The 24,843-nt window shown below is 40.5% G+C and overlaps 1 pseudogene; it reads right to left on the bottom strand.

Annotated features, from left to right (window-relative positions):
• Positions 1-834: 834 nt before the first annotated feature.
• LOC120367150 (eukaryotic translation initiation factor 1 pseudogene) lies at positions 835-21,666 on the bottom strand (annotated as a pseudogene).
• Positions 21,667-24,843: the final 3,177 nt, after the last annotated feature.

Here is a 24,843-nt window from a genome sequence, read left to right as displayed (position 1 = left end):
CACTGTGTTCTGGGAGACTTAGGCTTTCTGTGTTTTGGCGTTTGCTGAGGAGTGTTGTACTTCCAATTATGTGGCCAATTTTAGAATAAGTTCTACGTGGTGCTGAGAAGAATGTGTATTCATATTGAATGAAGGTCCACTCTAAAGCCATTATTTTAACTTCCTAAAGACCCCGTCTCCAAATACAGTCACCTTGTGAGGGACTCGAGGTTAGAGATTCAACATAGGAATTTTGAAGGAGCACAACTCAGCCCATGACGCGCCATAAGGGTGGAGAAACAAAGGGAAGAATTTGAAATGACCAAGCCTTGAAGGCTTACAATAAGGGCCCTGCGGATCTAATACTCAGACCTTTGAGAAAAAGGGGAAGTTGGTCTGGTGCGTGTACCTCCGAGCTCGGAAACCAATACCACAGCACAAATTTAAGAGACAAATAGCTTACTACCAAGATGGAATACGAGGTACTAGAGTTTACTGTCTTCTCTGAAAAAAACAAAGAAAAAAACACAAATAATAGACAGAAATCTATAAAACCAGTTTTTAAGACATCAAGCAATGAAGGGCCGTAATCTTGGAAAATGGGAAACACATGGGTTGAGCCCTGTGCTCACACAGCCTGCTTACCTGAGAGAGACCCCAGGTTGTGTTGTGTGGTTTTTTTTTGGGCTGTTTTCAGTTTATTGCATGAAGAAGTTACACTAGTCCAAGTTAAAAGGGGACCCCAAATGGTTACATTATACAAGCTGTCAGATTTTTAAACTTGTGACAAGGGACAGAAGGGAAATTCTACTCATTGCAAGGAAATCCTTAAGTGCTTCGGTGAGCCACAAGCACTTAAAACCCATCAACCTTCAGCTGATAGTCCTTAGCCAGTCCAATCTCTACGAGGAACTGGTGTATGTTCTTGAGTTGGTCACCCTGTAGCTGAATTACTTCATTGCAGGCAAACTTCTTAAAGGCCTCCGCGAGTTTCTACTTATCGTAATCCCTTGGACAGTAGTAAGAGTCTTCCTGCCGTTTCTCTGTTGAATTCTTAGGTGGATATAATCCTCAGCGCCAGCAGGAAACAGTTATCACCCTTACCTGCATCAGCAAAGGGGTAGAAAGAGTGGAGGTTCTGGATAGTGGACACACGATATGATTCCTTTTTCTGGGTGGAAATGGCCTGCAGAAGGCAGTGGTGGCGGGAGAAGGCGGGCCGGGGGAAGGTCGGGAAGTGAGGGGGCTCTAGGGAACCCAGGCAGGGTCTGGTAGACTCTGTATGTTAAGAAGACAGAGTTGAAAGTCTGGGGAAACTGAGGCAGCTAGGGTTCTCAGGACAGAGTGCCAGAAGGGAAGGAGCTGCCCCAGAAAGATCTGGAGATCTGTAGAGGGTGTCCCTTAGTGTTGAGGAGAAAGCTGGTCAGCACATCTGTGAGAGGAAAGCTGACACAAAGCTGGGGAAAAAACCACTGAGAGGATTAGAGAGAAGAGCATATAACACACAAGGCGAGAGAAACTGCTGTCTTACTTGCTCGACTAGGGAAGCTCACAGTTCATGGGACGACGGGGACAAGACTGAGAACGGCCTTGACTCAGTAGTGTGGAATAGTTAACCCAAGACTAATTATGGCTCTGGTCTTTCCTAATGCCTTTTTTTTTTTTTTCTTTTTTCTTTTTTTCTTTCTTTTTTTTTTTTTTTTTTGAGACGGAGTTTCACTCTTGTTACCCAGGCTAGAGTGCAATGGCGCGATCTCGGCTCACCGCAACCTCCGCCTCCTGGGTTCAGGCAATTCTCCTGCCTCAGCCTCCTGAGTAGCTGGGATTACAGGCACGCGCCACTATGCCCAGCTAATTTTTAGTATTTTTAGTAGAGACGGGGTTTCACCATGTTGACCAGGATGGTCTCGATCTCTTGACCTCATGATCCACCCGCCTCGGCCTCCCAAAGTGCTGGGATTACAGGCTTGAGCCACCGCGCCCGGCTTCTTTTTTCTTTTTAGAGTCATACTCTGTTGCCCAGGCTGCTGTGTAGTGGCATGATTTCAGCTCACTGCAGCCTCTGCCTCCTGGGTTCAAGTGATTCTTGTGCCTCAGCCTCCCGAATAGCTGGGATTACAGGCATGTGCCACCACCTCTGGCTAATTTTAGTATTTTTTAGTAGACATGCAGTTTCACCATGTTGGCCAGGCTGGTCTCAAACTCTTGACTTCAAGTGATCTATATCCCTGCCTTGTCCTTCAGGTGGGAGCCACCACGCCCCACCCATTACTAATGTCTTAAAAGCAAGACCAAAAGAGGATCCAGCCGTTTCCAAGTAACTTTATATCTGAGAACAAAGCTCAAGAATATTTATTGAGATACAAAAAGATGCAGAACTCATGAAGGTGAAATTCACACTTTTACTAGGCATGAAAAAAAGCAGAAAAAACTGATGCATAATGAAGAGAAAATCGATCAACTGAATTGGATCAAGAAGTGATACAGAGGTCAGGTGCAGTGGCTCATGCCTATAATCCGAGTGCTTTGGGAAGCTGAGGTAGGCGAATCACCTGAAGTCAGGAGTTTGTCTGAGAGCACTCTGGCCAACATGGTGAAACTGTCTCTACTAAAAATACAAAAATTAGTACTGGGCATGGTGGTGGGTGTCTGTAATCCCAGCTACTCAGGAAGCTGAGGCAGGAGGATCACTTGAACATGGAAGGTGGAGGTTGCATTGAGCAGAGATTGTGACATCCATTGCACTCCAGCCTAGTGACAATAGTGAAACTCTGTCCAAAAAAAAAAAAAAGAAGTGATATAAATGTTGGAAGTACAAGTAAAGGACATTAAAGCCAGTTATTATAACTCTGTATCATATGCTCAAAAAGATTTTTTTTTGCAAAGACCTAAAGTGAGTTTCTACAGGTAAAAGTGGCAGTGCCCTCACAACGGCTTTATTTGTAATTGAAAAAAAAAAAAAAAAGAAAATAATCTATATACCACAAACAGGTGACTGGTAAACTGTGGTATATCTGTACAGTGAAATATTACTCAGCAATAGAAGGGGCAAACCGTCGACACACAACATGAGTGTGTGTCGTATGCTGAGTGAAAGAAACCAGGCAAAAGGAGAACATAAAATGCCAATTCATCTACAGTGATAGAAAGTAGATGAGTAGTTGCCTGGAGGTAGGAGTGGGTAGGGATTACAAGGGGTTATGAGAAACTTTTCAGAGGATGATGGATTTGTTCATTATCTGGATTGTGATGATGGTTTCATGTATATACATACATCTGTCAAAACTTATAAAATTGTACACTTTATGTGATGTGCAGCTTATGGCATGTCAATCAGTAAAGCTGTTTTTTTTTTTTTTTAAATAATGATTGACAGGAGTATTTAAGGAGTATTTAAAATCTGTCTCAGGCCGGGCGCGGTGGCTCAACCTTGTAATCCCAGCACTTTGGGAGGCCGAGGCGGGTGGATCACGAGGTTGAGAGATCGAGACCATCCTGGTCAACATGGTGAAACCCCGTCTCTACTATAAATACAAAAAATTAGCTGGGCATGGTGGCACGTGCCTGTAATCCCAACTACTCAGGAGGCTGAGGCAGGAGAATTGCCTGAACCCAGGAGGCGGAGGTTGCGGTGAGCCGAGATCGTGCCATTGCACTCCAGCCTGGGTAACAAGAGCGAAACTCCGTCTCAAAAAAAAAAAAAAAAAAAAAAAAAAATCTGTCTCAAAACTGATCTTTTCTGGAGGTTGCCACACACCGACCTGTAATTTACTTTATACTTGGAAACAGTAATATGCAGTGGTTCTGTCAGTAACTTGCTTTGATGGGTAGTTCTACCCACAGACCCTTAGGAATGTTAGCTAGCATTTGCCTTCAGCTTTGCTTCGAGTGACTCTTCTCTTCCTGACAGGATTTTTGCAGCCCCAACAACCTTATATGACATTTAGAGGGTAAGACATTTAGTATTAACTCATAGTCTCACTAACTGGGTCAATGGAAACAAGTATGGACAAGGAATGGAGTCTTGCTGAAATTATGCTCTAAGTAGAAACACATAGCAGTAAAGCGTTCACTGCCTGTTGATGATCTGTTCTCAGCTTTCTAGTACTGTATTCTCATCTGTAATTGTGCAGTGTCTTCTGCCTGGAAATCTTCCAACTCTCCCATAGGACATTTGATTTTACAAGGTTCATGTGAAGAAAAGTTAAAATAATCATGACTTGCTAACCTCAGTAAGGTCAACAACAGGTTAAAAAAAATCTTTTTTTTCTCTCTCCTCATTTCTGCCATTGTTAAATAATTCAGGAAATACCTAGTGAGGGCTTAGTGCCGGGCACACTTAGCTGTCATGTACGTCTACAGCCTTGTTATTCAAAGAGTAGTGAAACACAGTCTCCGCATCATCTGGGAGCTTATTAGAAATGCAGAGTCTTAGTCCTCCTCCAGACATAGAGGATCAGTTTCTGCATTTTAACAAGATCCTGTGGTGAAATTTGTATGGAATATGTGCATTTAAGAAGCTGTATTCTGCAGAATTCTCCTTAGTTCTACCAGTTAAATACTGCCATGACATTGAGAAACAAACTTCACTTCTCTAAGTCATTAACAAATGGATGGTGTGGGAATAATAGTAGAACTCACCTCATATTTGTTGGGAGGATTTAGTGAGACAAACCTTCTAAAGCCCTTAACATACTAGCTGCTAAGTGCTTTTTACTTTGTAATTTTCATTTTTATTTATTTATTTTGAGACAGAGTTTCACTCTTGTTGCCCAGGCTGGAGTGAAATGGCACTATCTCAGCTCACTGCAACCTCCGCCTCCCGGGTTCAAGCGATTCTCCTGCCTCAGCCTCCAAAGTAGCTGGGATTACAGGCATGTGCCACCACGCACAGCTAATTTTTTTGTATTTTTAGTAGAGATGGGGTTTCTCCATGTTGGTCAGGCTGGTCTCAAACTCCTGACCTCAGGTGATCCACCCCACTTGGCCTCTCAAAGAGCTAGGATTACAGGCCTGAGTGCTAAGTGCTTTAAAAAAAAATCACCTTGTATTGTTCTTATTACTATCATTGTGTTGTAGTTGGAAGAAAAACACTTTTTAAAATAATACAACTGTCATAGCCACTTCCTCTCTAGTTCATTTATGTGTTCATAATGGTGACAGAGAGACATTCTTGCAACAAACATGAAAAATAAATATGACACTTGATCCTGAATTAGAACTTGAAGAAGAAAGGAAATGAGGGAAAGGGAATGTCTTAGCTTGAACTCTAATAATAAAATACCAAACACTGGGTGGCTTAAACAACAGATGTGTATTTTTTTTTTTTTTTTGAGATGGAGTCTTGCTCTATTGCCCAGGCTGGAGTACAGTGGCATGATCTTGGCTTGCTGCTACCTCCACCTCCCAGGGAGATTCTCCTACCTCAGCCTCCTGAATAGCTGGGATTATAGGTGCACACCACGATGCCTGGCTAATTTTTGTGTTTTCAGTAGAGATGGGGTTTCACCGTATTGGTCAGACTGGTCTTGAACTCCTGACCTCAGGTGATCCACCTGCCTCAGCCTCCCAAAGTGCTGGAATTACAGGTGTGAGCCACAGTGCCCAGCCTCAGGAATGTATTTTCTTACAGTTCTAGAGGTTGTGGTACCTGCATGGCTAGGTTTTGGTGAGGATGCTCCTCCTGGCATGCAGATGGCTGCCTTCTGATTGTGTCTTCACATGGCCTTTCCCCCACAGTTCATGTGGAGGGGGAGAGAGATTGTTTTCATTGTTCTCTCTCTCTCTCTCTCCCTTTTTTCTTTTTGAGATGGAGTCTCTCTGTCCTTCAGGCTGGACTGCAGTGGTACAATATTATTTCATGCAACCTCCACCTCCCTGGTTCGAGTAATTCTCCTGCCTTAGCCTCCGGAGTAGCTGGGACTGCAGGTGTGTGCCACCATGGCTGGCTAATTTTTGTATTTTAAGTAGAGACAGGGTTTCATCATGTTTGTCAGGCTGGTCTGACAAACTCCTGACCTCAAGTGATTGGCATTGTAGTTAGTTGTCATGTAATCAATGAAATAAACATTTTCATCAATCCCCAAAAGTTTCATTTTCCTTCTTAGTAATCCAATCTTCCTTCCTCTCTCTCCATTCTCAGGAAAGCACTAAGTGATTTCTGACACTGTAGATTAATTTTCATTTTCTCTAGAATTTTATAGCAGTGGAATTCTACAGTGTGCATTTTTGGAGCAAGGGTTCTGGCTTCTTTCACTTGATGTAATTATTTTGAGATTAATCTATGTTGTTCAATCTATCAATAGTTTCTTATTTTTAGCTGGGGGGTGGCTTACACCTGTAATTCCAGCACTTAGGGAGTATGAGGTGGGCAAGTCACAAGGTCAGAAGTTTGAGACCAGCCTGACCAACATGGTGAAAGCTTGTCTCTACTAAAAATACAAAAATTAGCTGGCGTGGTAGCACGCGCCTGTAATCCCAGCTACTCAGGAGGCTGAGGCAGGAGAATCACTTGAACCTGGGAGGAGGAGGTTGCAGTGAGCCAAGATCATGCCATTGTACTCCAGTGTGGGTTACAGAGTGAGCTTTGTCTCAAAAAAAAAAAAAAAAAAGAAAAGCTTCTTATTTTTATTGCTGACTAGTACTCCATTGTGTATTGATTTACCGCAGTGTGTTCACCCATTCACTAGTTTATTGGGCACTTACGTTTTTTTTGGTTCTTGACTCTTACTAATGAAATTGCTATGAGCCAGTAGAAGTCTCTGTACAAGTCTATGTCTGTGTCTTTGTATGGATATGTTCTTTAATTCTCTTGGTAAAATATCTAAAGTTGGAATGACTGGATTATACAGTAGATCTATGTTGAACTTTTATGAAACTGCTAAATTATCAAAGTGTTTGTACCACTTTAGAATCTCTCCAGCAATATATGAACACGTTCATTTTTTTTTTTTTTTTTGAGATGGAGTTTCGCTCTTGTCACTCGAACTGGAGTGCAACGGTGTTGTCTTGGCTCACTGCAACCTCTGACCCCTGGGTTCAAGCAATTCCCCTGTCTCAGCCTCCTGAGTAGCTGGGATTACAGGTGCCTGCCACCATGCCTGGCTAATTTTTTGTATTTTTTAGCAGAGACAGGGTTTCACCATGTTGGCCAGGCTGGTCCTGAACTTCTGACCTTAGGTGATCCACCCTCCTTGGCCTGCCAAAGTGTTGGGATTCCACATGTGAGCACCTGTGCCTGGCTATGTTCATTGTTTGATGTCTTCACCAGTATTTGGTATGGTCATTGTCTTTAGTTTTATCCATTATACAGTGGGTATAGTGGTACTACTTTATGGTTTTGATTTGCATTTTCCCAATAACTAATGATGTTAAACATTTTTTAGTGTACTTGTTTACCATTCATGCATCATCTTCAGTAAAGAATCATTTCAGATCTACCCGTTTTTACTGGGTCAATTGAGTTGTAAGAATTTTTTGTATATTCTAGAAGTAAGTAATTTGTCAGATTGTGTGTTTTGCAAAGATTTTCTTCACTCCTGCCTTTTTATTTTTTTAATAGTATTATTGGAAGAGCAAAGGTTTTTGATTTTGGTGAAGTCAGTTTGGAAATAGATCCTCCAATCCCAGATAACTACATCCCAGACTAACAGTTTATCTGAAACCCTATGAGAAACCCTAAACCAAAACCACCCAACTAAGCCACTCCTAGATTCCTGACCCTCATAAACTATGTGGAATCATAAATATTTGTTGTTTTTAGCTACTAAGTTTTCGATAAAATGATATGCTGTGATAGATAACATATACACTGGTTTAAAGTGAATATGCCTTATAATTTTCTTCATATGTATATTTTTAATCATTTCAACTATTATTTTATTTTCAGAGGGTACATGTATAGGTTTCATTCTCCTTCATGTGGCTTGCCAATTATCCCAGCACCGTTTGTTGAATGTGGTCTCTTTTCCTCATTTTATGTTTTTGTTTACTTTGTTGAAAATCAGTTAGCTGTAAGTGTTTGGCTTTATTTCTGGGTTCTCTACTCTGTTCCATTGGTCTATGTGCCTAATTTTATGCCAGTACTATGATGTTTTGGTGACTATGTCTTCATAGTGTAGTTTGAAATCAGGTAATGTGATGCCTTCAGATTTGTTCTTTTTGCTTAGTCTTGATTTGGCTGTGCAGGCTTTTTTTTTTTTTTTTTTTTTTGGTTCCATAAGAATTTTAGGATCTTTTTTCTAGTTCTGTGAAGAATGATGGTGGTATTTTGATGGAAATTGCACTGAATATGTAGATTGCTTTTGGCAGTATGGTCATTTTCCTGATTTAAGCTAGAAGGGTTGTATCTTTCCTGGAATTTATCCATCTCCTCTATGTTTTGTTGTTTGTGGGCATAAAGGTGTTCACAGTAGTTTTGAATAATCTTTTGTATTTATGTGCTCTCAGTTGTAATATCCCCTGTTTCATTTCTAATTGAGCTTATTTGAATTTTCTCTCTTCTTTGTTGGTTTTGCTAGTTAGTTTTGCTAATGGTCTATCAATTTTATTTATCTTTTCAAAGAACCAGCTTTTGTTTCATTTATCTTGTGCTTTTTTTTTTTTTTTTTTTTTTTTTCTGGTTTCAGTTTCATTTAGTTCTGCTCTGATCTTGGTTACTTCCTTTCTTCTGCTGGGTTGGGTTTGGTTTGTTCATGTTTCTCTAGTTCCTTGAGGTGTGACTTTAGATTGTCTGTGGTCTTTGAGATTTTTGATGCAGGCATTTAGGGCTATGAACTTTTCTTTTAGCATTGCCTTCGTGGTATCCCAGCTTTGCAAGGTTGTGTGACTATTGTCATTCAGTTTCAAAGAATTTTTAAATTTTCCGGGGGTGCAGTGGCTTACACCTGTAATCCTAGCACTTTGGGAGGACAAGGCAGGCAGACCACCTGAGGTCAGGAGTTCAAGACTAGCCTGGCCAACATGATGAAACCCTGTATCTGCTAAAACTACAAAAATTAGCCAGGTATGGTGGCAGGTGCCTGTAATCCCAGCTACCCAGGAGACTGAGGCAGGGAGAATTGCTTGTTCCTGGGAGGCAGAGGTTGCAGTAAGCCAAGAGCATGCTACTGCATTCCAGCTTGGGCAACAGAGCAAGACTCCATCTCAAAAAAAAAAAAAAAAAGATTTTTAAATTTCCATCTTGATTTCATTGTTGACCCAATGATCATTCAAAAGCATGTTATTTAATTTCCATGTATTTGCATGGTTTTGAAGGTTCCTTTTGGCGTTGATTTCTAGTTTTATTCCAACTGTGGTCTGAGAGAATGCTTGAGATAATTTCAATTTTCTTAAATTTATTGAGGCTTGTTTTGTGGCCTGTCATACGGTCTATCTTGGAGAAAGTTCCATGAGCTGATGAATAGAATGTATATTCTGTGGTTGTGAGGTAGGATGTTCTGTAAATATGTTAAGTCCATTTATTCTAGCATATAACTTAAATCCATTGCTTCTTTGTTGACTTTCTGTCTTGATGACCTGTCTAGTGCTGTCAGTGAAGTATTGAGCTATTATTGTGTTGCCATCTATCTCATTTCTTAGGTCTAGTAGGAATTGTTTTATAAATTTGAGAGCTCCAGTGTTAGGTGCATATAGATTTAGGATAGTAACATTTTCCTGTTGGACAAGGCCTTTTATTGTTATATAATGTCCCTCTTTGTCTTTTTTAACTGCTGTTGCTTTAGTTTGTTCTGTTTAATATAAGAATAGCTACTCCTCCTTACTTTTGGTGTCCATTTGCATGAAATATTTTTTCCCACCCTTATCTTCAGTTATGTGAGTCCTTATGTGTTAGGTTAGTCTCTTGAAGGCAGCAGATGGTTGGTGAATTCTTACCCATTCTGTAATTCTGTATCTTTTAAGTGGAGCATTTAGGCCATTTACATTCAATGTTAGTATTAGGATGTGAGGTACTATTCCATTCATCATACTATTTGTTGCCTGTATACTTTTTTTTTTTAATTGTATTTTTGTTTTATAGGTCCTGGGAAGTTTATGCTTTAAAGAGGTTCTGTTTCAGTATGTTTCCAGGATTCATTTTAAGATTTAGAGTTCCTTTTAGTAGTTGTTGTAATGTTGGCTTGGTAGTGGCAAATTCTGTTAGCGTTTGTCTGTCTGAAAAAGACTATCTTTCTTTCATTTATTCAACTTTGTTTTGCTGGATACAAAATTATTGTCTGATAATTGTTTTGTTTGAGGAGGAGGCTGAATAGGGCCCCAATCCCTTCTAGCTTGCAGGGTTTCTGCTGAGAAATCTGCTGTTAATCTGATAGGTTTTTCTTTATCTGGTGCTATTGTCTCACAGTTTTTAAGATTCTTTCTTAACTTTGACAATGTGCCTAGGTGATGATTTTTTTGAGATGAATTTCCCAGGTGTTCTTTGTGCTTCTTGTATTTGGATGTCTAGGTTTCTAGCAAGGCTGGGAAAGTTCTCCTGGATTATTGCCCCAAATAAGTTTTCCAAACTTTTAGATTTCTTAGATTTGGTTATTTAACATAATCCCAGACTTCTTATAGGCTTCATTCATGTTTTCTTTTTTTCCTTGTCATTGTTGGATTGAATTAATTTAAAAACCTTGTCTTCAGGTTCTGAAGTTTTCTTCTGCTTGTTTTTCTATTGCTGAGACTTTACCGAGCATTTTGCATTTCTATAAGTTTGTCCATTGTTTTCTGAAGTTTTGATTTTTTAAATTTATGCTATCTATGTCATTGAAGATTTCTCCTCTCATTTCCTGTATTATTAAAAAAATTTCCTTACATTGGGCTTTGCCTTTCTCTGGTGCCTCCTTGATTAGCTTGATAATTGCCCTCCGGAATTCTTTTTAGGTAAATCAGGGATTTCTTATTGGTTTGAATCCATTGTTGGTAAGCAAGTGTGATTTTCTTGGGGTGTTAACGAACCTTATTTTGTCATATTACCAGAGCTGGTTTTCTGGTTTCTTCTCATTTTGGTAGGTTCTGTCAGACGGCTGAAGGCTGTTGTTCAGATTCTTTTGTTCCACGGGGTGTTCCCTTGATATAGTACTCTCCTTCTTTTCCTAGGGATGTGCCTTCTTAGATTCTGTCATCTCTCTTCTGGATCTAGCCACCCAGCAGGTCTACCAGGCTCTGGGCTGGTACTGGGGGTTGCCTGTATAGAGTCCTGTTATGTGACCCATCTTTGGGTCTCTCAGCTGTGGATACCAGCACCTGCTCTGGTGGAGGTGACATGGGGGGTGAAATGGACTCTGTGAGGGTCCTTAGTTTTGTTTTAAATTCACTATTTTTGTGCTGGATGGGGCTCCTGCCAGGAGGTGGTGCATTCAATGGAGCATTAGCTGTGGTAGTATGGGGAGGATCAGGTGGTGGGCAGGGCCCTAGAACTTCCAAGAGTATATGCCTTTTGTCTTCAGCTGCTAAGGTGGTTCCCTGGTCAATGGAGTTATGTTCTCAGGAGGCTTATGGCTGGCTCTGCTGTGACATGCAGGTTGTCAGGGAAGTCGGGGGAAAGCCAGCAGTCGCAGGCCTCACCTGTTCACTTGCAACCCAGAAGGCCAGTCGAACTTCCACCATTCCCCTGTCCCCCCACAACAACACTGAGTCTGTTTCCAGGCAGTGGGGAAGCAAGGCCGAGAACTTGCTCCAGGCTATCAGCCTCCCAGTTGTGAAAGCAAGTAGGGCTTTCCTGCTTCCCCACCTGTGGAGTGTGCACACCAGATTCACATCCTTCCCTGAGTTCTGGCCAGGAGACTTCTCATTAGGTTGGAATTGTTACAAAGTTCAGCTGGATGTTTCCTTCTCCCCGTGGCCTTTTCCCTGGTAGCTCACGCAGCCTGCTTCAAGTACCCCTATGAGGCAAAGCAGAAATGGTTTCTTAGGAGACCCAGAGAGCCCACAGGACATTTCCTGCTGCTTCTTGTACCCCTGTGTTTCACTAAGCTCTCTAAGCCGACTCAGCTCAAGGTGAGTTCAGACTTTTCTCCCATGTGCTAGACCTTCGGGTTCCCAGTGAGGGTGTCTGTTCGAAGGCAGACAATCTCCCTTTCCTATTTCCACAGTTTGGGCGTTCACAGTGTTTGGGGTGTCTCCTGGGTCCCGCAGGAGCAATTCACTTCCTTCAGTGGGTCTGTGGGTTCTCTCGACTTCCCTGATTTATTCCTGCATTAGTTCTGGAGCAAAAGTTCATGGTGTGAGCCTCCACCTGGTGCTCTGTCTGTCCGAGTGGGAGCTGCAATCTAGTCCTGCATCCTGTCTGCCATGATCCTCTCTAGCCCCTGCTATCTGAATTCGACTGATGTTTTCCTCATGATAAGAGAGGTTTGTGAGTTATTGGGAGGAAGACCACAGAGGCAAATTGCTATTTTCATCTCATCATATCAAGGATACATAATATAAACACGGTTTATGGTTGCTGATGTTCATCAAAATCTCCTTTGTGTTTGCAGGCACTAGGATATTTATTTTATACTTTGAGTTATAATCCAATACTACTTTATTTTTTTTGCTTAACTCCTTCCACTTTTGGCTGCTGAGAGCTCTTTCAGTGGCTCCTGTTGTTATAGAACTGAACTGGGGTCTACTTGCCTGGCACAATAAAAACAGATGTCTACAATGAGGTTTTTGCAGTGCTAGAAAGGAAGACGTTTATTGCATGGTACTACACAAGGAAGAGAAGACAGCTAAATGCTCAAGTCTAGACTTCCCAATGAGTTTTTACAGGCAAGGGCAAATTTCAGAAAAGCAGAAGTTACAGGCAAAATCATAAATCTGTGTGGTGGTTACATGTTGGTTTGAGCTTAAAAGGGCAGGATATTTTGCATTGGGGGTTTGCAGGTTGTAGGTAGATGCAAGAGCTTCTGATTAGCCATTGGGTAAGGAAGAGAAGATTTGTTTAAAAATTTGGGGACAGTGGAAAAATGGTAGCTGGCCAGGGGGACTTTTTTTTCTCCAAGCCCCTCTGAAAGAAACAGAATAAAGGATGAATAAAATTTAGTCTTCAATTCCTCTTTACTAGGGGTGTATGTGCCAGTGGATCCATTTCATTGGGGTTCTAAGTGGGAGTACAAGCTTCTGAAAGACAACTTGGTAACATTTGTTTTTCTTAGTTTCTATAGGGAAGGCAAACATTTCTGGAACTTTAATTTCCTTGGCTATTTTAGGCTATGATTTGCTTCTTGCTTCACAAGTTACTTACTTACTTCTGGGGCTAACTAGATGGCTGGAATTTCCCTTGAAGGAATTTCAGGATTTTCCTTTATCTTCATGCTTGAGATTTGCAGGCTGCTAAAAAGGGAGCCCCTGCTTGTCTTACTGTGTCTATAGTAATGTGGCTTTTTGTTTTTATTTTTTGCTCTTCCTTACTTTTTGACACAAGATGCTGAAGGCTGACCTTGTATATTTCCTCCCTGAGACTTAAGCCAGCCATTTCTTCAAAGATCCCTTATTCCTTTTGGTGAAGAATGGTTGATGCATGCCCGTGATCCCAGCTGCTTGGGAAGCTGAGGCGGGAGAATCGCTTGAACCCAGGAGGCAGAGGTTGCAGTGAGCCAAGACTGAGCCATTGCACTCCAGCCTGAGCAGTGGAAGCAAGACTCCATCTCAAAAAAAAAAAAAAAACACCCAAGTTCTGGACCCTAATGTGTTTGTTGCTGTGGGATATTAGGCCTTCTCAGCTGCAGAGCAAAAAGTGTATGCATATACTAGCCCATGCATATACAGGTATCTATACATGTCTGTATTTATATTACGCTAAACATTAATTTATATTGATAGATAGAAGTCAAATTCATTATTACTACATAGGTCATACTTGATTTTTTTCTAGTTTTATTGAAATATAACTACAAATAAAAATGTATGTATTCTAGATTTGCAACATGATGATATGTGTATACATTGTATAATCATTACTACAGCCAAATTAACACATTTATCATCATCCATAGTTACTATTTTCTGTGTAAGTGCTGTGTGTGTATGTTTGTATGGAGAAGACACTGAAAACCTATACTTTTATCAAATTTTAAGTAAACAACACGGTACTATTAACCATAGTAACTTTCCTGTACATTAGATCCTCAGAACTTATTCACTTTATAACTGAAAATTTGTACCCTTTGACCAACATCTCTTTAGCTTCTCCACACCCACTTTCATTGCAGCGTTATTCACCATAGCCAAGATATGGAAACAACCTAAGTGCCTATGAACAGATGAGTCTTTATAGAAAATGTGCTGTATGGATACAATGAAGTATCATTCAGCTCTAAAACAAGAAAATTCTGCTACTTGTAACAACATGGATGAAGCTGGAGGAGTTTATGTTAAATGAAATAAGCCAGACACAGAAAAACAAATACTAGGCCAGGCGCAGTGGCTCAAGCCTGTAATCCCAGCACTTTGGGAGGCCGAGGCGGGTGGATCACGAGGTCAAGAGATCGAGACCATCCTGGTCAACATGGTGAAACCCCGTCTCTACTAAAAATACAAAAAATTAGCTGGGCATGGTGGCACGTGCCTGTAATCCTAGCTACTCAGGAGACTGAGGCAGAAGAATTGTCTGAACCCGGGAGGCGGAGGTTGCGGTGAGCCGAGATCGTGCCATTGCACTCCAGCCTGGGTAACAAGAGCGAAACTCAGTCTCAAAAAAAAAAAAAAAAAGAAAAGAAAAACAAATACTGTATGATTTCACTTATATGTAGACTTTAGAAAATTATTTTTAAAAATTTATTTCATTGATCAGTTAATGTAGTTACATGGCTAAAAAAGTAAAAGGGGCATGTAGTGAAAATTTTCCCTCCCTTTCCCTTCCTGAAACTACACTGGTTGCCTTCTGAGGCTGGCTAGCATTATCAGTTTCTACTGGAGAATTGAGGTGAGAAGACCGTCTGTCTTTGTTTTTTTAGAGATGGAGTCTTACTCTGTTGTCCAGGCTGGAGTGAAGTGTTGTGATCCTAACTTACTGCAGCTTCATACTCCTGGGGTCAAGCAGTTCTCCTGCCCCAGCCTCCCAGGAAGCTCACTTCAGGTGCATGCACCATGCCTGGCTAATTAACAAAATTTTTCTGTAGAGATGGTGTCTTGCTATGTTGCTTAGGCTGGTCTCGAATTCTTGGCCTCAAGTGATCCTCTCAACCTCAGCCTTCCAAAGTGCTGGGTTCACAGGCTTGAGCCACTGCACCCTCTACTTTAATTGTATCTGACAGCAACAATATGAATCAATTGAAGAAGACAGTACCAATGCCATTTTAAAAGTAAGCAGAATGGGAAATAAAAATTTGTTTTTCTTCTAAATAAGAAAACTGTGTAAATTTTTTTTTTTTTTAGGCAGAGTTTCGCTCTTGTTACCCAGGCTGGAGTGCAATGGCGCGATCTCGGCTCACCGCAACCTCCGCCTCCTGGGTTCAGGCAATTCTCCTGCCTCAGCCTCCTGAGTAGCTGGGATTACAGGCACGTGCCACCATGGCCAGCTAATTTTTTGTATTTTTGGTAGAGACGGGGTTTCACCATGTTGGCCTGGATGGTCTTGATCTCTTGACCTCGTGATCCACCCGCCTCGGCTTCCCAAAGTGCTGGGATTACAGGCTTGAGCCACCGCGCCCGGCAACTGTGTAAATTTATAATGTGGACAATTTGAGAAGCACTACGGAAACACTAAAATTTTACAGTCAGGATTTGACTGTAGTATAAATCCCATCTCTGCTGGTTCCTATTTAAACCTGACATATCTTTTAAACAATCTGAGTTTCAATTTTTTCATCTGAACATTACATTAATAATACCTATTTAATAGAGTTGTTAATTATATTTTTAATGTGCTGAAGCCAGTGCCTGCCAGAAACAAATTGCTCAGTGAATGGTAGCGATTATAATTTTAAGTTGTTTTAGTGCATGAGCATAAAAATAATTGTTTTATTGTATGTCAGTCACGTTTATGTAAGTCAGCCTCAAGTATTGGATGGAGAGACCACTAGCTATTTTTTTTCCCTAGCCATCTAGCCAGGTGCATTGCCAGAAAGTGGCATCTTCCTTATTTTAACAAATCTTTGAAGGAAAATTCTGGCTGCTTCCTCTCCACAGAGAGGCAAAGTCAGATTTTTGGAAAATAAATGCTAAAATTGTCTTTTTTCCTCCAATAACTATATATTGGAGCTCTCTTCAAGTATATAAAGCATTTTTGGGACTGCCGTTATAAAAAAGATAAGTTATAACCTGAGAGAAAAACCTTAAACATGGATAAGATTCTAAATAAGTCTAAGGGGCAGTTTGGTAGTAAGAGAGGACATTTCTATCTACCTAAGCTGCTCTTGACAATGGATGTTTAAGCAGGCTAATCAAATGTGACTTCTATCATGAAAATTAGTAGGGCATGAAAAACTTTTATGAGATCATTCATTACATTGCCTGTTTGAAAATATGATCTCATGTGCCTTTGTAAGAGTGCTCCCTCTGCAAACTGAGGGTTTCAGATTTTCAGGATGTTGCTACGCAGACCAGGGTTTGCTAATTCCTATGAAGGTCATTTAATTTTTTTGTTTTCTTTTGTTTTGTTTGAGATGGGGTCTCACTCTGTTGCCCAGGCCGGAGTGCATTTGTGCTGTCATGGCTCACTGCAGCCTCTACCTCCTGGGCTCAGGTGGTCCTCCCATCTCAGTTTCTTGAGTAGCTGGGACTATGGCTGTGCACCACCACACTGGTTAAATTTTGTGTTTTTTATAGAGATGGGGTTTCGCCATGTTGCCCAGGCTGGGTTTAGACTCCTCGGCTCAAGTAGTCTGCCCACCTTGGCTTCCCAAAGTGTCGGGATTATGGGTGTGAGCGATCATGCCAAGCAGTGTTTGTGTTTTTGAAGGAACAATAGACTTCTTGCATTTTGGCAGTCCCATTATTGAACTCTTTCTCTTTTACTCTTTATAACTTGGGCAGTTTGTAAATAATTTAGTGCTGTTTTTACCAAAGGTCATATTCTTTTCCAAGTTTATTTTCTTCATTTTATATTACTCCTATCTAGAAGAGGGAAATCTCTAATTCAGTAGGAATAAGTTAAGACAAAAAATGTATGCAAGTATTTCCAAATTTATTCATATCTAATCATCTTTTCCTTTTGTATTCAAAAAATATAGCCATGAAGTCTTAGATGTTCTAACACACCTAGGAACACATATATAAACTGATGTATAATATTCCTTTTAATTTAAGCATTGTTTTATTTCTTTTTCTTTTTTTAAATTGCATTTTAGGTTTTGGGGTACAAACGGAGAACATGCAAGATTGTTGCATAGATACACACATGGCAGTGTGATTTGCTGCCTTCCTCCCCATCACCTATATCTGGTATTTCTCCCCATGCTCTCTCTCCCCAACTCCCTACCTCTTTGTTTTATTTTTAATCCCCAGGTAGTGGTGAGTTTTCACTTCAACCTCTAATTTGGTCAAAAAGTCATTCATTTTTCTAATTACTCATCATGCAATGGTGTTTGCCCTGTTTATGTCTTACTTTTAAAAAATAATTTAACAAGGGATTTCTAGCTAAATAGCCTCAGTAAGCTTGTTTTTGATTTAGGAAAATGCAGATTTTATTTAATTGGTGAATCAGTCTATATCTATTAGACATCTTCCTGAAGTGCAAAGTCTAGGGAATAACATAATACCAGAGACTTATCAGTTTGGGTACACATGCTTCTGTGGGTCTTTAGAAATAAGATGCATATTTATCTGGCTTTGTGGCTTGGCAGATGTGTTACTGATGTCTAGTACACAGTTCTAAAGGTGAATTGTCAACTAGAGGCAAGGCTTTCAACCAGTGCCCACCAGAGGAATGCACAAATCCACAAATGCCAGGAGTTCACAGATATAAATGAAAAGATTAGTCTTGGTCTTTGAAGGATTGAATAAACAAAAGTGGCTGATTATGTCAAATGGTGCTGGGGTTTCTCAATTGTTGCTAGACATTAAATACAATTATCTCTACTATTTAAATGCAAATATTTGAGAGAAAGTGAGATGAGAGAAAATATTGCTTCCGTTACTCTCGATGCTGGGTTGTATAGAACAACACTCCATATAACTTTGTGTGTGTGTGACCTTGTGTCTTATTTCTCTAATTTGTAAAATTCTGGCCACTTTTATGTTATAATACATCATGGTATGGACCAGAGCTGTAAAATAGGATTTTCTGTGATAATGGAAATGTTCTACTCTGCACTGTCTAATATAATAGCCAGTAGATTCATGTAGCTGTTGAGCACTTGAAATGTGGCTAATGCAAATGAGTTATATAATTTTTTTTTTTTTTTTTGAGACGGAGTTTCGCTCTTGTTACCCAGGCTGGAGTGCAATGGCACGATCTCGGCTCACCGCAACCTCCGCCCCCTGGGTTCAGGCAATTCTCCTGCCTCAGCCTCCTGAGTAGCTGGGATTACAGGCACACGCCACCATGCCCAGCTAATTTTTTTTTTTTGTATTTTTAGTAGAGACGGGGTTTCACCATGTTGACCAGGATGGTCTCGATCTTTTGACCTCGTGATCCACCCGCCTCGGCCTCCCAAAGTGCTGGGATTACAGGCTTGAGCCACCGCACCCGGCCATGAGTTATATAATTTTTAATTTAATTTCAATGAAGAGAACCACACGTGGCAAATGGCTGTTATATTGGCCAGTGCAGTTCTAGTCGTTGTACAATAAATGCTCCATTTCTAAGCACAAGTGAAAAAAAATTGCTAGTTTGACATGCATTGCAGAGCAGTAGGTACTGAATACTTGTATTTCAGATGTAAAACCACAGAATTCTCTCCTCTCTTACACCAAAGTAAACTATATCACTGATCTGTAGCTGCATTACTAATTTGATTAGTATCGTGTTTTTTCAGCTCTTTTTCTGTCTTTTCTCCATGACAAGAATTAATAGCCCATGGCTTCTTTGTGTTTCTCCTTGATTTAGCACATGTTTATTGAGCATCTGCTATGTATCAGGCAGTGTCTTGGTGGTGGATATGCAGCAGTGAATAACACTGATCTCACTGAAATTACCTTAATACATAATTATGTAAAAATCACTTGAAAACAATTATGGTAAGGTTTTAGTGTGTTTACCTAAAAATAACTAAAAAATTGTTGATTAAGAATTGTCACTGTGGGCCGGGCACGGTGGCTCAAGCCTGTAATCCCAGCACTTTGGGAGGCCGAGGCGGGTGGATCACGAGGTCGAGAGATCGAGACCAACCTGGTCAACATGGTGAAACCCTGTCTCCACTAAAAAAATGCAAAAAATTAGCTGGGCATGGTGGTGCGTGCCTATAATCCCAGCTACTCAGGAGGCTGAGGCAGGAGAATTGCCTGAACCCAGGAGGCGGAGGTTGCGGTGAGCCGAGATCGTGCCATTGCACTCCAGCCTGGGTAACAAGAGCGAAACTCCGTCTCAAAAAAAAAAAAAAAAAAAAAAAAAGAATTATCACTGTCTACAAATTCTGTTTCTATCAGGCATTGACCTTGACTACTTTAAAAGGGCTCTCAGTTTATTTTATTTTATTTTTTTAGAGACAAGGTCTTGCTTTGTCACCCAGGCTGGAGTGTAGTGTTGTGATTATAGATCACTGTAGCCTTGAACATCTGGGCTCAGGTGATATTCCTGTCTCAGCCTCCTGGTAGCGGGGGGCTCCTCAGTTTAAATTAGGTATATAGGAGAGGGGAAAAGATGAATGGTGGAGCAGGGGGAGAGAAAAAAGGAATAACCTTTCTTCTTTAGTTCTCCATAATTTTACTTGAATGTAAACCCCTTGCAGGAGGAATTAGCCTATTCCCTTTCACAATCCTCCAGTAGCCTGTGTCCTCAGCACCTGAGCTAGCATCTAGTGAGCATTACTAAAATAAAACAAAAACAAAACTCCAAATAAAATCTTTCTGAATTTTTCCTTTTAGATTGCTTCTAGATTTTTAAAATGCTTCTACAGTCATTTTTGTTTTGTTGCCTTTTTTCCTTCAACCGATTGAGTACTTCAGGTGTCCAAACTGGAGTGGCTGAAAATTATAATAGAGCTGCCCTTTCATCATCCCATTTTCTTCTTTCTTCCCCTTTTGGTCTTTGCTATGGTCTGAATGTTGGTGTCCTCCAGAAATTCCTACATTGGAACATAATACCCAGTGTGATAGTTTTAAGAGTTGGGTCCTTTTGGGAAACGGTGAAGTAGTAAAGCCTCAGCTCTCATGAATGGGATTGGTACCCTTTTAAAAGAGTTAATAGGGAATTGCCTTGCCTTTTCTGCCATGTATGGACACAGCAAGAGGTGTCTATACATGGCAGAAAAGGCAAGACAATTCCCTATTAACTCTTTCACCTGACATCAAATCTTTGGCAACTTGATCTTGGACTTCCCTGGCTTCAGAACTAGGAAAAATCAATTTCTATTGTTTACAAATTACCAAGTCTAAGGTATTTTGTTATAGTGGGCTGAACTGGCTGACACAGTCTTTTTTCTTATTTTCCCCATTAAGTTTGAGGTAGGAGATAAGGAAGGAAACAGATAGATGGTTAGTGTTTTGAGGCTTATAATTTTAGTTCTTTTTTCTTTAATTTCCTTTCTGTTCCCATCAAGCTATGAATCCACAGATGACTTTCCCCTTTATTTGTGTTTCTTACATTTTAAGGTTATTTCCAAACTCTCGTTATCTTTCTCCTTCTACTCTATAATTTTGGCTCACTTTTCTTTGATGAGCAGGTCAACATAAAAGAAAACTAAAAGTCAACCTTGATGTCATGGGTTGTCAACTGTATGTCCTGCTTTATTCACATCATGTTCTTGTCACATTCTTTTAAGCAACTTGACATTTTGGAGAAATGTCCCTATAGGAATTTTCTTTTGTACTTTTCAGCTTTGGGGTAATTGTCAATGTAGACATTAAACAAGATTTACAGAAAATCTATGTTTATTCCAGTAAGAACACCTTTATTTTGTCTGGATAAGCCATTGCTCTCTGGTGGTAAAATATACTCAAAGTAATTACACCATTAAAAGTTAATTTTGGCTCTGCTTTAGAATCAAATCTGCGATTGGATTCATGTTTTCAATAACTTCACTCCTGAAGCTTTGCATTTTTTTATTATGTGTGGAGATCCATTTAGGAGGTTGAGCTTCGTGTTCATAACTAGTTTTGAATTGCTCATGTGAACCACAATCATTAGGACCAATAATCATAAGCAGTTATAAGTGCCAGAATGACAACTGCTTCCTTTCCTACTGCTGTTGTAACAAAATATCATGAACTGAGTTGCTCAGTGCAACACAAAACAGCAACACAAGTTTATTCTCTTTGAATTCTGGAAGTCAAAAGTCCAAAAATCAAGCTGGGTAGGCTAAAGTCAGCAGGGCCATGTTCCTTTTTGAGGCTCTGGGGGAGAATTTCTTTCCTTGTCTTTTCCATCTTCTGTTGGCTGCCCGTATTCCTTGGTTCCTGCCCCTTTCTCTGCATCACTCTGACCTCTATTTCTGGTGTCACTTCTTATCTCAGAGTTCGACCTCTTTCCTGTCTTTTAAGAATCCTTGTGATTACATTGGGCCGCCTGGATAATCCACGCTAACCTCTCCCTGCCATGATGCTTAGCTTAATCACATCTGCACAGTTCCTTTTACCATGTAAAGTAACCTTCATAGGTTCTGGGGATGCAGAAGTGGGCATCTCTGAGGACAATTGTTATGCCTAGCCACGTCAAGTATAATTTAAACAAGAAAAGAGCACATTTAGTTTAGAGCCGCAAGTGACACCACTAGGGCTCCCTCTGTCTCAGCTTTGTATTCCTTTGTGTTGGTCTCCTTTTCAGGCAAGATTTTCCTTCAAAGTGAAAAAAAAATTGACCTAAAATTCCATCAGTGCTCCACTCTCAAAAGTTTCAGGGATGACTCTCTTTGACAGAGTTTATATTTTTTTTTTTTTTTTTTTTTTTTGAGACGGAGTTTCGCTCTTGTTACCCAGGCTGGAGTGCAGTGGCGCGATCTCGGCTCACCGCAACCTCCGCCTCCTGGGTTCAGGCAATTCTCCTGCCTCAGCCTCCTGAGTAGCTGGGATTACAGGCACGCACCACCATGCCCAGCTAATTTTTTGTATTTTTAGTAGAGACGGGGTTTCACCATGTTGACCAGGATGGTCTCGATCTCTTGACCTCGTGATCCACCCGCCTCGGCCTCCCAAAGTGCTGGGATTACAGGCTTGAGCCACCGCGCCCGGCCCAGAGTTTATATTTTTAAGCTTCTTCTGTAGTCAGTCTGCAATCTCAGACTGTATTTGGCTGCCTGAGTTGAGGAGGGGAGCAAGTTTATCCTTACTTAATTATGAAGACAGAGTGTTTTGCCTAATGAAAAATTGAGCTGTTTTTCCAGAAGAAGAGAAAATGGGATATTGTGTAGAAAAACTAATATTCATTTACCACATACTCCTGAGGATGCAGGAATCTGTGTGTTTCCTTAGAAAGGTCTATGATTCACAGAACACTAAAGCCCCAAGAAACTCCATTATCATGCTCACAAAGTTGATTTAATTCCTCTAGAAAGGCTCAGCATGGATTCCTCTGGGTGAAAGGCACTAATTCATTATCAATCATCATTATCAGGGTGCACACATGATTTAGGTGCTTTGAGATTTCCCTGCTAGGCAGTGATGAAAATAGCTAAACATGGGGATTTCTCTGTGCCTTGTCTATGAAGCATTGCTCAGAAGAGAAGGGTTACTTCAAAAAAGATTTTTTTTTTTTATTCACAGTAACAAAAATGTATTATTGTTACTTCTATATTTTATTCTGAAAAATTAGAAGTAATAATTCTATTATAATCGATTCAATCTTCTATTGAAGTTATAATTAATTCTATTACCTATTCTATTCTACTACGTAAATTCCTACAATGAAGAAAAGTTTTCTTGTCTTCAGTTACTTGGGGAATGACAAAGAAAACAAAGTTTGTTTGTTATGAAACCATTTCAGGTATTTGATCAGATTGACTTTCACTTGCATCTGGGCAAAGCTGATACTAATTCTTTTAGTTTTTCTCTCTAGGTTCAACTTTTCTAATTTTTTAAATTATCTTTGGTTGGGAAGATGTCAAAAATACTTTTAGACAAGTAGATAATTTATTAAAACATTTTTATTTCTAATATATTAACCATATACAAACCCACATATAAGCTACACAGATGATCCCCTCTTTTTTTTTTTTTGAGACAGAGTCTTGCTCTGTTGCGTAGGCTAGAGTGCCGTGGTGCAATCTTAGCTCACTGCAACCTCCGCTTCCCAGGTTCAAACAATTTTTCTGCCTCAGCCTTCTGAGTAGCTGGGATTATAGGTATGCACCACCATGCCTGGCTAATTTTTTATATTTTTAGTAGAGATGGGATTTTACCATGCTTGCCAGACTGGTCTCAAACTCCTGACCTTGTGATCCACCCGCCTCAGCCTCCCAAAGTGCTGGGATTACAGGCATGAGCCACCATACCTGGCCTACAAGATGACTCATATATCTATTCTTCAATTTCATTACTTACCAACTCATGACTAAATAATTTTAAAACAAATCTCAGACAAAAATTTAATTATAAAGATAATTATTTATAAAAAACCATACTATTGGCCAAGGAGGTGGAGCAAGATGGCTGCACAGAAGCCTCCACTGATTATCCTCCTGACAAAAACACCAAATTTAACAACTGTCTCCACAAAAAAACACCTTTGTAAGAACCAACAATCAGGCAAATGATTTTAACATCATATCACTGAAAGGCACTGAAGAAGGAAGGAAAGACAGTCTTGAATTGCCTATATAACCCCTTCCTCATCTCTTGGCAGTAGAATGTGGCACAAAGCTGGGTGTCACATGAGGTGTGCTTGGTAGAGGAAGACTGCAGAAATTGTGGGACATTGCATTGGAACTCAGGGCTGCCAATGCCAGGCAGAACTCTGCCAAAACCCACAGAGGAAGCATTTAGACCAGCCCTAGCCAGAGGGGAATTGCCCATTCCAGTAGTTAGAACTTGAGTTTCAGCAAGCATTGCCACTGGGCTAAGAGGCTCTGGGGTCTCAAATAAACTTTAAAGGCAGTCTAGGCTGTAATTCCAGGCAAGATTAAAATTCCTAGGCAAGCTTCAGTGCTGTGCTAGGCTTGGAGCCAGTGGACTTGGGGGACACCCAGCTTGTGAGTCACAAACTTGAGTGGGTAAGAGAGTACTTGCATCACCCCTCCCCTCAGCCCCGGGCAGCACAGCTCACAGCTCCAAAAGTGACCCCTTCCTTTCACTTAAGGAGAGGAGAGGGAAGAGTGAAGAGGGCTTTGTCCTGCAACATAGAAACCAGTTCAGCCACGGTGGGACAAGTCATCAGGCAGAGTTATGAGGTTCCTCATTCCAGGCCCTAGCTCTCAGATAACTTAACCTTCTCTTCTCTTCTCTACAGCAAGAACATCTAACAAAAAGAGAGCTATTTTAGGGGAAAAATACAAAGTTGAATTTGTTTTTTAATATACATGAAACATAAAATTTTACAAATATTGTTAAATATAATTGCAAATAATAGTTATTTTAAAGTTCAAGACTATAAGATTTTCGCGTGTTTCTTCATGCAGTAGTACAATTAGTAGCTAAACATCTTGAAATTCTTTTTTTTTTTTTTTTTTTTTTTTGAGACGGAGTTTCGCTCTTGTTACCCAGGCTGGAGTGCAATGGCGCGATCTCGGCTCACCGCAACCTCTGCCTCCTGGGCTCAGGCCATTCTCCTGCCTCAGCCTCCTGAGTAGCTGGGATTATAGGCACGCGCCACCATGCCCAGCTAATTTTTTATATTTTTAGTAGAGACGGGGTTTCACCATGTTGACC

The sequence above is a fragment of the Saimiri boliviensis genome, chromosome 8 (genome assembly GCF_048565385.1).
Source record: "Saimiri boliviensis isolate mSaiBol1 chromosome 8, mSaiBol1.pri, whole genome shotgun sequence".
NCBI classification, from domain to species: Eukaryota; Metazoa; Chordata; class Mammalia; order Primates; family Cebidae; genus Saimiri; species Saimiri boliviensis.
Note: the sequence above shows the minus strand (reverse complement) of the source record. Positions and strands in the feature narration are given on the sequence as shown.